Source organism: Chiloscyllium punctatum, chromosome 19 (assembly GCF_047496795.1).
Source record: "Chiloscyllium punctatum isolate Juve2018m chromosome 19, sChiPun1.3, whole genome shotgun sequence".
Classification (NCBI taxonomy): Eukaryota; Metazoa; Chordata; class Chondrichthyes; order Orectolobiformes; family Hemiscylliidae; genus Chiloscyllium; species Chiloscyllium punctatum.
This window is the reverse complement of record NC_092757.1, coordinates 23,504,402-23,519,157: the sequence shown is the minus strand read 5'-3', so window position 1 is coordinate 23,519,157 and position 14,756 is coordinate 23,504,402.

Sequence of the window (14,756 nt, the reverse complement as noted above, 5' to 3'; positions counted from 1 at the left end):
ACATTTTCTAAACCAGAATATTTGCTTGAGGTGGGGACAGCCACAGGAGTCTCCTGCATTACCTACCTATCCCTTGTACCTTTCGTGGAGGTAACCCATCTACCTGTCCGTATCTGCAGTATCCTACCATCCTGAGACTGCCACCTATGACACCCCCTGGCACCTGTCAATTCCTCGCTGCTTCTAATCACTCCACAAACATCTGATGAAGGAACAGCGCAACGAAAGCTAGTGCTTCCAAATAAATCTGTTGAACTATATCCTGGTGTTTTCTGACCTTTAACTCTATATACATCAGTCTGACACCGTCGTCGCCAAATAATTTAATCCCTCCCCAACCAATCCATGACATCTAATAGAATTTGCAATCACACCTCCTTCAGATATAATCATCAGGATCATTGAAACTCTCCTTAATTTCACACATCTGACAGGAGCAGCATGTCACTCGAAACAGGTCATCTTTCCGCGTTAACAATCTACAAATCCAGAAAAAGGCACAGTCTTACTGATCTCCAAAATACTGCCCCAGACGAACTTAATGCCTATGTTTTAAATTTCAAAAATGTAATCAAGAAACCGTAAGACATATGAAAAAGAAACCATCAGTTTACTCACTACTGTAGATGGCTTAAACTAAAAGAGAATAAGATTGATGTTTTAAGAGATTGAAACCCGCTATAATGATCTTCGACTGTAAGTACTTCTGAGATTGAGGTCTTTCTGAGAGCAGTTGTGAAATGTCACTTTGTGTCTGTTTTCTCCCAGCTCCATTTCCAGAGAGGTTTGTACCTTCACAGCTAGCCAGCTGAGAGAGTTCGCTGTTGTCGGTATTATTCGCTGAGGGTTGCCTTTGCTGCCCAGACCAGTATTTTTTGGCCATCTTTATTTGACTTGGAGAAAGGTGGTGGTAACTGCCTTCCTGAAATGCTGCAGTCCATGGACACCAGTGTTGTTTGGACAATGATCCCCCTCTAGCCTCACAGCCCTCCCTGTCTCTGTAATGCCCCTCCAGTCTCAAAGCCCTCCCTATTTCTGTTACCCCCTCTCCAGTTTCAGGAATTATATGTATGTGATATAAGATTTTTATTTCGATTCATTTTTTGTTTCTTTTATCTCAAAAATATAAAATAAAACTCCAAAAATGTGAATATCTTCTTCCCCCATCCAGACTTCTGTGAGATGACCTTTTGGTGAGCTGATACATGGACGTTTCAGTGTGTAATCTCAAATTGTACACGAAGAATGACAGACGTTTTTGTTTTGAACCTTAGTAAAAAGGGAGGCAAAGGCCGAATGGTATTCTTGACAGACGAGTAGTATGTGCAATGTTCCGAGGATTCGGATTAGAATCCCAACATGGCTGATGGCGTCGTCTGAATTCAATAAAATCTGGAATGAAAAGACTAATGATGACAATGAAACGATTGTCGATTGTCAGAAAAAAAGACATCTGGTTCACTAATGTCCTTTAGGGAAGGAAAGTGTCAACCTCACTTAGTCTGGCCAACATATGACTCCAGACCCACAGCAATGTGACTGTCTCTCAACTGCCTTCTGGGAAAATACCGACATTCTCGGAGCGAATAAACAAAAACACATCTACTTTTAAATTGTGGATAAGAGATCTTTTTAAAACGAAATTGTGTTTTCAAAATAATAAAAAATTCTTTAGTCGATATGCATTATAGACGTTGCAATAAGCAGTGAATTTAAGGAACATATAGACAGAGAGATCTCTGATATAAAGTCAGAATAATGTTGTCATAGTGGGTGATTCATTTTTTCAAACATTGACTAAGACTACCATAGTGTGAAAGGTTTGATTGGTTCAGAGTTTGTGAAATGAGTTCAAGACAATATTCTTTATCAAAATGCAATATTTCTGTCAGAAATCGAGCAACTCCTGACATTTACTTGGCACATAAGGTAGGGAAAGGAACTAAAGTGATAGTACGGGAACAGTTTGGGTGGGAGGAAAGTGAGGGCACCACAGAGAAATATCTGTACAACTGACAACAACGGGTGAGCTGCCTGATGACTGGAGAGTGGCTAATGTTGCACCTTTGTTAAAGAAGGGATAAAAGGAGAAGCCTGGGAACTGTAGACCTCTAAGCCTGACTTCAGAGGTGTGGAAGCTGTCGGAGGTGATTCTGAAGAATAGGATTTGCATATTTTTGGAGAGCTAAGGAATGATTAGGGATATTCAGTATAGTTATGTAAGAGGGTGTCTCACAAACCTGATTGAGTTTTTTCTGTTCGTCACCAAGAAAATCAATGACGGCAAGGCATTCGACATTGTTTATTTGGAATTTAGTAAAGCCTTTGAAAAGGTTCTGCATGGGAAACTAATTTGTAAAGTTCGATCTCATGGGATTCAGGCACAGCTTGCCAACTGGATAGAAAATTAGTTTAAAAGCAGTAGACAGAGTAATACTGGAGGGTTGCTCTTCAGATTGGACGTCTGTGATCAGCAGTGCTCCACTGCAATCGGTGCTGTGTCCAATTTTATTTGCTATGTATATGGATGATTTGGGGATAAGAATATACAAAGTATGATTCGTTTGCGTGAAATAAAAAAAAATGATAAAGTGGACCGGCACAAAGGTTATCGATGAGTAGAAATGGATCTTGATTATTTGGGTGAATGGGCTGAAGAGAGGAAAATGGAGTTCAATTTGATTTACCGGGACGTTTCAAGGAATCACGTTTTTTGTTGCATGATTAGTTTTTTTTTTACATTAGTCATTCCTGTGACCTAAGTGTAGCTACTACACATCAAGAATATCCATCTAATATCAAACGGACAAATGGTGTAAAGGCTTTTGGCCCTGACAATATTCAATAGGTGGTGTGCAATGGCAGGCTATGTGATATCAAGACCTGGTGTATGGGGTAAGGGACGAGGAGAAAATTATATTATTATTCAACATGATATTGAGTCTGTAAGGCTGCAGAGTGCCCAAGAGAATATTGGGTGCTGCGTTTCTAGCTTGTGCTGAGCTTCACTGGAATGCTGCAGCAAGCCTGAAACAGAGATGTTTGCCAGAGAACACAGTGGTGTATTAACAAGACAGACAACTAGAAGGTGTGTTGTGGCCCTTGGATACTGAGGAAGGAGAAAGTCAATAGGCACGTGTTATACCTTGGGCAGATTTAGGGGAAGGTGCTGGGTTGGCGGTGGGTCCTGTTTGGACTGAATGAGGAGTGGACCAGGGGGAACTGTCCCCGCAAAAAGCGGACAAGGGATGGGAGGGGAATATTGGATGGCGGCATCTTGGAGTTGTCAGAAATGACGTCTGATGATTTGTACTCTGTCTGCAAGTAACCTCGAGCTTCTAGTTGCTGCCACTTTTACACCCTACCATGTTCTCTCGCTAACATCTGACGCAGGCATACTGCAGTGTTCCAGCGGAGATCAGCATTAGCTGGAAGATCACTTCGTTTTGTGCTTGGGAACGCTGCAGCCCTCCAGACCTAACAGTGAGTTCAATAGTTATCTGGCCTGAACTCCCTCATGTCCTATGCCCCTAACTCACACACCAGGTCTTTTTATTACATAACTCGCCATTACACACTTCCAATGGTTAGCCACGAACAGTCTCCATTGAGAGCTATTCACACTCCCAGCCAGACCGTTTTCTACTCCTTGATCCAACTGTTCTTCTCGTTCTGTATAATATACCTTAATTCATTGAAACCAACATTTTCATACCGTCAGTTTTGAGGAAGTTTCAAAGGATCCGAAACGTTAACTGATTTCTTTTCACAGATGCTGCCAGACCTGCTGACCTTTTCCAGTATCTTCTGATTGTTGTTTCTGATTTACAGCATCCACAGTTCATTTGGTTCTAATTTACCTGGGGTTTCTAATTCAGGTCCAGTGACTGGCGCCATGTGTTTATCAACCCTCCCAGTTAACACTAACGCCATTTCTATCCAGTGTCTGCTATCTCTCCCATTCCCTTCACACTCACTGAGTTCCCCCTCACAGTGACACTGTGCCTGCACAGCTGATGATCCCGTGTTACCCACACGAATCATCTCCTATTGGTCTGGCGCTGCCGTCAATCAGCTGGGCCCCATTGTAAGGTGAGTGGTGGGATCCCCCTCTCTCTGCCCTGGGATGAGCTTCATCATTCACAGTGAATGGGGCAGTATCACAGATGAAAGGGCTGGCGGATATTCAGCCCATTGCTGATGCTGTAAATCTTTCCCAACTCCCCTGACATTTGTTCACAGCTGTCCAAATCTTTCCTTCAAAAATTACGTTCCAAATCCGTTTGGGAATGACTGCTGAATCTGCATGCAGCTGCCATTAAAACCGCTCCCGACGCTCAGACTTTACTGAGTAAAATAATCTTCGCGTTTTCACCTTGCATGATTTGCCTAGCATAATAGTTACTAAAAATTGTGACAATGTTATGATTTCTCTGTCTGACTTTGTAAATTAAATAGCCTGGAAACAAATCTGCCCCTGGTTGAAATCACTGCTTAACGGTTTCAGCTGTAAGGAAATTATCTGATCTTCTGCTACCTCTCAATAAAAGAAATACCTATTTTAATTTATTCGTATAATGGAGACGTACAGCACACGTCCCTGCCAACTGGGGATACGAAATCGATGAAGCCCCATTTGCCAGCTGTTCGCCCATAACCCTCTAAACCTTTCCTATTCATATTCCCAATCACAGTGAATGGGGCATCATCACAGAGCACAGGTGCTGGAGGCGATTGAACCAATTGCAGTTGTCCCTCTGGACATGCTGCCATTCTATCCCAACTCACCTCTTATTTGACGATAGCTCTCTAAATTAGATTAGATTAGATCTAATTTTTAGATTAGATTATTACAGTGTGGAAACAGGCCCTTCGGCCCAACAAGTCCACACCGCCCCGCCGAAGCGCAACCCACCCATACCCCTACATCTACCCCTTACCTAACGCTATGGACAATTTACCATGGCCAATTCACCTGACCTGCACATCGTTGGACTGTGGGAGGAAACCGGAGCACCCGGAGGAAACCCACGCAGACACAGGGAGAATGTGCAAACTCCACACAGTCAGTCGCCTGAGGCTAGGAATTGAACCCGGGTCTCTGGCGCTGTGAGGCAGCAGTGCTAACCACTGTGCCACCGTGCCGCCCACTAGGAAATGTTTCTTTAAAAAATAAAATTCTATATCTCTTTGAAAATAACTGCTGAATCTGTGTCCAGCTGCCATTCAGACTGTTCCAGATGCTCAGAACTTACTGAGTAAAATAGTATTCACATTTTCTTCCTGCAGTATTTGCTAATTACCTGAAAGTAGTTATTGAAAATTGTGACAACGTTAAAAATTTGTCTCTGCCTCTCTGTCAATTAAATCTCTCTGAAAATAAAAGCTGCTCCGATTCAAAATCATTGTTTAATCTTCCCAGCTCCAAGGAGAATTATCTAAATTGTACTACTTGTACAAAAAATAGAAACCTATTTTAATTATAATTATTAATGTCATAGAGATGTACAACACTGAAACAGACCCTACAGTCCAACTCGTGCATGCCAATGCGAAATCCTAAATTAATGGAGTCCCATTTACCAGGGGCTGGCCCATGTCCCTCTAAATGTTCCTCTTCAATCAGATGCTTTTAAATGTTGCAATTGTACGAGCCTCCACCCCTTCCTCAAGCAGTTCATTTCATGCATGCACCACACTCGACATGAAGAAGTTGCCCTTTGGATCCCTTTTCATCTTTTTCCTCTCACCTTAAGCATGTGCCCTCTAGTTTGGACCACCTAACATGGGAAAAAGATACAGACTTTTGACCTGATACATGCCCCGCATGATTATGAACCTTTATAAGGTCACTTCTCAGGCTCAAAATCTCCACAGAAAGTATACCAAGACTATTCATGCTTTCCCAATAGTTCAAACCATCCAACCCTAGCAAAGTCCTTGAAATTATTTTCTGACCCCTTTCAAGTTCACAACATCATTGCTAAAACAGGGAGCTTGGAACTGAAAACAGAATTCCAGATGAGCCTTCATCAATGTCCTATAGAACCGTAATGTGACGTCCCAATCACTAAATTCAATGCATTGACCAATAACAGAAAGTGTACGAAACGCTGCCTTCACTACCCTGCCTACCTGCGACTCCGCGCATTCCACTACACCTCCAATTTCGGTCTATTTTGTAAACCTACTGACCATACCTCATATATTCACATCCAAAACCCCTCTGCCTTTAGATGATTATCCTATCTCAATCCCTCTGTTTTCATTCTGCTCCGTAATTTTATTTCATTTGTTTCATTTGCCTTTGAAATATTTTTTCACTGTTCTGTACCTCTTATTTCTTGATTGCCTCTCTTTCTCTCGCTCCCCACTCTCTCAGCACCTCTTTCCTCTCCTCTTATCCGTTTGCTACCCTTCTGCCCTGTTTTCCATTTGCCTCTGCTTCACCAAACGCCCCCATCCGCCACATATTTTGTCACATAACACTGGCTTCAGCCTTGGTCACTCACAGCTCCTAATCTCCCTATAATCTCTCTCTGCACTGTCATTTTCACCTCTTTATTGCTACCTTTGCTTCTGGAGCCATGACTCACCTTCTCTCAGCCTAGTATAAATACCTCTCTATTTCTTCATTTTTATAGCTTTGACAAAGGGTCAGTCAGACTCAAAACGTCAGCTTTTTTCTCTCCTTCCAGATGCCTCCAGACCTGCTGACATTTTCCAACATTTTCTCTTTTGGTTTCAGATTCCAGCATCCGCAATAATTTGCTTTCATTCACATTCAAGTCATTTACATAAATAGACCTCGCATTGGTCCCTGCAGCACACTGCTGCTCAGAGGTCTCCAGCCCATCAAGCAAACCTCCATCACCACTCTCTTTCTCCTGTATTCAAGTAAATCTTCTTTCCGAATGGCCAGTTCTCAATGCATTACATGTTATCCAACGTTGCTAACCAGTTGAACCTCGTTGAATAACTTTCCGAAGTACATATTGACAACGTCCACAGTCGACCTTCACTCTTCTGGGGCGTTTCTTGAAAAGACTCAACCAAGTTAATGAGGCAATCTCCCATGCACAAAGCCATGTTGACTATCCCTAATCATTTCGTGCCTTTGCAAACACATGTAAATCCTATTCCTCAGATTCCCTTCCACCAACTTGCCTGCCGCTGGCGTCAGGCTCACATAACAAGTTCCCTTGTTCCGCGACCTTTCCTAACCACCTTTTATAAAATAATTGCACCCGTTTCCAGTACTTCACTGTGATTATCGATGATACAAATATTTCATTGAGGGGCCCAACAATCACCTCACTCGCTTTCCACACAATTCTGAGATACACCTGATCAGGTCCCATTGATTTATCCACTTTGATGCGATTTAAGACAACCAGTAATAATTCCTCCGCAATATGAACATTTATCAAGTTATTGCGATTTCGTTCTGCAAACTCTTTAGCTTCCATGTCACTCTCCAGTAATAAAAAAAATGTGAAATACTCGCATAATGTCTCTACCACCTTCTGTGGTTCCATAGACGGCCTTGAAAATATTTAAGGGATTCAATTCTCTCCCTGGTTATTCTGTTATCTGCGATGTAGTTGCATCATCTCTTTGGATTCTGCTTAAACTATTTCCTCGAGCTGTTTCATGTCCCATTTTGTGCTCTCCTGATTTCACTCGAGAATACTCCTGTAAGAACGTGATCCTGTACTCATATTCCCTCTGATTCTGCCATAATTGCACCCAGGAGGAGCAATTCCCCGTCAGAACATCTCAGAAAGTTTTCCGATTTCAAGGATCGCAATTTTCCACTAACGTGATCAACAATGTCCTCCAACGCATATTCCCCCAATTCCCACAGGGCCGCCTTTACCCCACCACTTCAGCCACAACAGGAATTTAACCCCAGGCCTCATCTTCGACCACACTAATCTCCATATACAGAGCATTAACCTCTGACAATTCTACTAACTGCTGTCAGCCCCCACTACCAGGGATATATTTCCCTTCTCACCTGTATATGCATTCTGCAGAGACAATTCCCTCTGCAACTCCCCAGTGGTCACGGAGGGAACGGTCTTTAAGGAAAGCAGAAATGGGGTGGGAGGGAAATAGGTTCCCTGGTGGTTGCGTCCGTTTGGGGGTGGCGGAAATGTCGTCATATGATATGGTTGATGCGAAGGTTGGGAAGGTGGATGGTGAGCACCGGGGGGCGGGGGGGGGGGGTTCCCTCCTTGTTCCAGTTGGAGGGGTGGGGTTTGAGGGCGGAGGGGTTTGAGATGTGCACGAGATGCGTTGGAGGGCATCTTTAACCAACTGAGAAGGGAAATTGCGGTCGGTATGGAAGGAGGCCATCAGGTGTGTTCTGTGGTGGAACTGGTATTCCTGGGAGCAGATACGGCAAAGGAAGAGGAAATGGGTACATGCGATGGGATTTTTGCAGGAGGTAGGGTGGGCAGAGTTGAAATCCAGGTAGCTGTGGGAATCGGTGGGTATGTAAAAAATGTCAGTGTCAAGTCGGTCGTCTTTAATGAAGATGGAGATGTCCAGGAAGGGGAGGGAGAGGGAGGTGTCAAAGATGGTGCAGGTGAACCAGTAAGGGGAGGGAGTTTTCAGAGATGGTCTAAACGGACCCCACCACCAATGTCTGTCATGTCAACTTAAAAATAAAGCCCCAAGTCTTGAAACTGCTATGCCCACAAGAAAGGAAATCTACACGCTCATAATTTTGTTAACTTCCATCAGGTCGCCTCTCAGAATTCAGCTTTCAATGAAAATTTACAACAAATCCCACATTTCTACATAACTGAGACATTCCGGACCTAGCAACATCCTGGTAAATCTCATCTGAAACCTATCCAGCTTAATAATATTCTTCCGACAACTGGGCGAACAGAACTGGGCACAGTATTCCAACAGAAGACTCACCAATGGCTTGTGTTATCTCAACGTGACTTCCAACTCGTCTATCCAAAGGAATGAGCAATGAAAGCAAGTGTGACACGCACATTTTTAAACCATTTTGTCTATCCAAGTGGCAAACTTTAAAGATTAATGTACCTGAACCTCGAGGTCTCTCTGTTCTGTTCTACATCACTGTCGGAGGTCCTATCATTTATTGTATAAGCCCTACCAGTACCTTCTTTGTTGACCCAAATGCATTACGTCGCATTTATTCAGATTGATTTCCATCTCCGTTTTTCAGCCATTCAGCAATATCATCGAGATCCCTTTGCAATCTTCGAAAAATCTCCTTCACTGCTCACGATGCCATCCTCCAGTCTTCCATCCCATTAAACATGGCTCTCTGTGGCACAAATATCTCTGATAGGAGTCCCATATTTTCATCCCTGGCTTTCCACTATGCCCTGAAATACATTTGATTAGGCAATAGGGATTTATGTAACTTTGTGGTTTAAGACCTCCAGCACCTACTCTTCTTTAGCGGGGTCTTTTTAAGTACAGAATCATAGATATACACAGCATGGAAATAGATCAATCGGTGCAACTCTTGCATGATGTTTATTGTCCCATTTGCCAGAACTTTGTCAATATTCTTCTCCACCCTTCCTATTTATATACCCATCCAAATGTCTGTTAAATGTGTCTGTTAAATGTACAAGCCTCTGCTCAGATCCCTTTGGTACACCCAATGTTGGAAGGCTCACAATCACAAAAACAACCCTTCAACAATTGTGCATCCAACGTGCCAACTTGGAATGAATCCCATTGGCTCTTCCCTTTTGGAACAGCCTTCCATGTGGGATCGAATCAAAGGCGTTAATAAACTCCATGCAACCCACATCATCTGCACTGCTCGCATAAATATTTTCAGACACCATTTCAAAACTCTAAGTAGGATTCATCAGAGAGGATCTTCCTGTCCCAAATCTGTGCTAACTGTACATAATCGATTTCTGCCTTTCCAAAATGTTGATTCATCCTTTTTATCAGAATTATTTCAAACAATTTCCCTCCCGCTAATGTCAGATTATCTGCTCTGTAATTACTTGCCCTATCCCTGCTGCCATTCTTGAACGAATGAACCACATCTGCAACCTCCAGTAATGTGGCACTTCACCTGTGCACAGAAAAGCATTAAGTATATCCCCAGCAATCTCCTGCCTTACCTCTCACAGCAGCCTTAGATGCATTTCATTGGGCGCTCGGGAATTATCCGCCTTTATGCCTGTGAAAGCATTTAATTCCTCCTCCTTATTGATCTTAACATGTTCTCGAACCTCACCATCCCAACTGACGTCCCCGGCGATCATGTCTTTCTCGTGTGTGAATATACATAGGAAGTATTCATTCAAGACCTCGCCTATTTCTCCTGGCTCAATGTACAGATTGTCCCTTTGGTTTCTAACAAGCCCCACTCTTTCGCTGGGATAACTGTTACTCTAACTGTAGTGATAAAATACCTCATGGCTTTCTTGATTATTATTTTCCAAATATATATCTTGACCATTGTTTTCCCCTCATGTTTTCACAATTCCATTGCTCTCTCTGTGATTCGCCTGTGTTATTGCTGCATTTGTTTTGTGAAACTCATGGTATTGCTCGCTCAATATTGGCTGCAAGTGTTGCATTTGCCTTTCACTCCTATGGGAGCACGCTGGCCCTGAACTCTCACTGTATCACTTTAAAATACTCCCACTTTCTGAATATAGACTCAGGTGCAAGCAGTGTCTCCCAGTTAGTGCTTGTCAGATCCTATTTAGTGATAGTGATAATGTCCAGTGCTAATGATAATCTAATGGTACGTGTACTTCCTCAAATTTGGACACTTCAGTTTTGCACTATTCTTATCTCTTGGAGGTGACACGTGGCTCAGGAGCTAATACTGCTGCTTCACAGCACCAGGGACCCGTTTCGATTCCAGTCTCAGGCAGCTGTCAGTGTGGAGTTTGCACATTCTCCCCGTATCTGCGTGGGTTTCCTCTGGGTGCTACTGTTTATAGCCACAATGCAAAGATGTGCTGATTAGGTAGTGTTCTGAAGCTGCTTGAACTGCCTATGTCTGTAACGCCCCCCTCCCTGTCGCAGTGACTTCCTCCCGTCACTAAAACGTCTTAACTCCTCTATCTTCTATTAAACTCTCTATAACACTATCTGTATCAGTGTAATCTTCTCCAGGAAATACACCTTTCCCTATCTCATTAAACACCACTGCAATGCCTATCCCTGAAGTTCAATTTACCAATATCGCCCTCTATGTCTGTGTATTCAATCTCAATGCTCACATCCCTCACTATGTGTGTTATCCTTTCATTAAAAAATGCTGCATGTCTTCAATCGGCCGTATCAACGTAATCTCTTCCAGACGCAAAAACTCTCAATTATCTTTTATTTTCTCAATCCAAACCATCATCACTATCTGTAACCTACTCCTGTCAAGAAACCTCCCGCTGTCAGGAAACTACTGCATCCCCTCAACACTCTATTTGCTTCAGCATCACCTACTGCCCTCCCTTTCGACATGACCTCTTCCAGTCTCTAAAGCATTATCAGTCTGTGAAGACCCTACAATTGTCCCTATCTGTGCAATCCTCTAAGGTGCCTGCAGCACTGCCGATCTGTTGAAACCAATCAAATGTCTGTAACTCTCTTGATCCAGATCTTACAAGACTCACTAACTATGTAACATCATCCTGTTGTTATGACTAACTCAGTCAACGTATGATCCTCCAGTCTCTCCATGCATCTCCTCATCTCCATAATCTTCTCCAGCTCTTATTCCGTTATCTGCGTAAACATCAGCCCTCGTCCCACAATCCTCCCTTCCGCAGGAACCTCCTCCATTTTGTACAATGTTTCCTTATCTGTAAAACAGTCTCAACCAAAGCTGCTGTTCCTATATCTGATAAGATGTTACATTCCACACCCACCATATCTAAATAACCTGCAGAACCTAAATACCTTGCATGAACTGTAAAAAAAAACACTACATTTGACAAACATCAACTCGGCACAGAAATGCATGAACCAATCTCATGAGTGTCCTCACGGACGGATAAAAAAGTACACCATTTTAACTGGGAGAATGCATCCATCCAAGGACAAGCCAAACAGAGACATGCACTATAATTCCTCGAAGCATGGTATTCCCACCGAAACTCTATCAACACATTCATTGACTTGGACCTCAATTACTACCCTCAGAGAAAAATAACAGGAAATTCCTCTCCATGGGGAATAACGTCATCAACCCAAGGAAACCTAAACACAGAAGAGGAAAGCAGGTCACTAAAACCAGTGCTGCACTGGAGTCTCATTTATGTTGCCCAGTATGACGACGAAACGACTGAAAAAGAACCTTCCAGCTCATCGAGTAAACCTATATCTTTTGATGATAAGAGTTGGGAGGTCATGCTGCAACTGTACAGGACATTGGCTAGGCCACTTTGGAATATGCAATTTTGATCTCCTTCATTTCGAAAGGAGTTTGTAAAACTTGACAAGGTTCAGAAAAGATGTATAAAAATGTTGCCAGAGTCGGAGGATTTAAGGTTTAGGGAGTGGTTGAATAGGCTGGAGGTGTGTTCCTTGGAGCGTGGGAGGATGAGGGTGACCTTATAGAGGTTTATAAACTCATGATAGGCATGGATAGGATGAACAGACAACGTCTTTTCCTTGGTTTTGGTGAGTCCGGAACTGGAGGTCATAGGTTCAGGGTGAGAGAGCAAAGACATAAAGTGGACCTGAGGCACAATCGTTTCACCAAGAGGCTGGTGAGGACAAAAAACAAAGAATATTCCAGCACATGAACAAGCCTGCACTGATCTATATCCTCTGTCTAAACCTGACGCCTATATTCTAAAGATATGTATCCCTGTGCTCCCTGCCGATTCACGAATCTGTGTGTATACATCTTAAACAACGCTATCGTTCCCATTCCACCACCACCCCACCTCCGCTGGCAATGCGGGACAGGTACCCACCACCCTCTGTGTGATGAACTTCCCAAGTATAACTCCACGAAACATTTCTTCTCTCACTTTGAAATCATGACCACGAGTAATTGAGTGTTCTCCCCTGTCTTCAGCTCTCATGATTTTGTCGGCCTCAATTACGTCCCCGCCAATTGATTTCTTTCCAATGAAAATAATCCTAATTTACCCAACTTGTCCTCGTAGCTAGCACTCCTTCCATACCAGACAATATCCAAGTGGAGCTGCTCTGCACCCTCTCCAAAGCCTCCATATTGTCACAAAGATCGTCCTTTTAACGTAAAAGTTATTCCTTTTCTCAGGGAAACCGTGTCCTTGTCTTCTTTCCCAGAGAGGTCATGAACAGGCTGGGATCCAAGACGGCTGAGTATCGGAACGAGACGGAAGGCCTTTTTGTTTGGACATGAACAGATGAGACTTTAGGCCAAAGCATTTATATTTTTCGAAGTTACCTGTATAAGTCAAGAGCGTGTGGCCAGCTCTCTAGCGGAACAGAATGAACAGGGTAGAGAGCATTTAAAGGGCTTGAAATATCGGCCCATAAGACATGACACAGAAACAGTGCTGAAGGGGAAACATAGAGCATGAGGTTCACGGGCTCAATCCCCACCGTCTTGTGGGAGGATTATTTTCAACTCTGCTAGAATGAGCCTGCATGAGACATCAAAGGGAGTGTCACAGTTATTACTCCAGGCCTGTGCTCATCTGCGCCAGTGCCTTGAACCCTTCTAACTCTGAGAACAGTTCCTATCTCTGTAAACTCCTCGAATGCCTACAATCCCCCTATATATTTGAAACCTAGTCCAATTCTGACTACAATCCCAACCTCTGTATATTGCTCCAGTGTGGATGACATGATCAATCTCAGCCATATCCACCTCCAGTCAATGTCAGAATGCTCATTGCTGCCATCAACACAATACTGAGTGTCCACCTTGTTTATGTAACATTTTCCAGCCCCTACCAAACTCCCTATCGCACATGATATCACTATAAGCTTCTCCTGACCCAAAACACTCCTGCCTTACATCCTATAGCGCCAGATCACCTTTGTAGCCATCTAATATCCCTACAGACGTCCCTATCTGGATGAAATCCTGCAGTCACTATCGTCATTCCTGCCTTTGTAACCTGCTCCAATCCTTACAGGCCTTCCTGTGTAGAGCGCTCTGAAGCCACTTTAACCCTCCCCATGTCTGCAACCGCTTCCAGTCTCTGCAATCTCGTCTATCGCTGTGACATTCGCCAATCACCACAATGATCCTTAACTTTACCTACTCACATCACTACTAGCCTTCCTAAGTTTGTAACCTCCTGAAACCATCAAAACCATCCAAATATCTCAAACATCCTCTTTGTTGCTGTATTCAACCTCAGTCCCTACAGCTGTCACTTTCTGAAACATCCTTCAGTCCGAAGAACCATCCAGAGTCTACATCTCTCTGTATTACAACCTTCTTCGAATCGCGACAATCATCACCACAAACCTCACTATCGGAGTTAGCTCTTCCAGGTCCTCCCTATCCCTGTATACCATTCTGTCCCGACTATACTCACATTGTATCATTTTCTCTCGAAAGCCCTCACGGTTACAATGAACTATTTTCTATCTCTAGAACCCAGTCCATCCCTCAGTAAACTCTTCCTCTTTCTACTCCCCTCCCTTTGCATGCAAACCTAAAGAGTCATTAGAAACATTTGTGCATTTCCTCCTCCAGAAACAAAGACGATTTTATTTCGATAACCAACAGCACCTCCTATAATTTTCCCTCTCACAGCAACCTTCTCCAACCCATG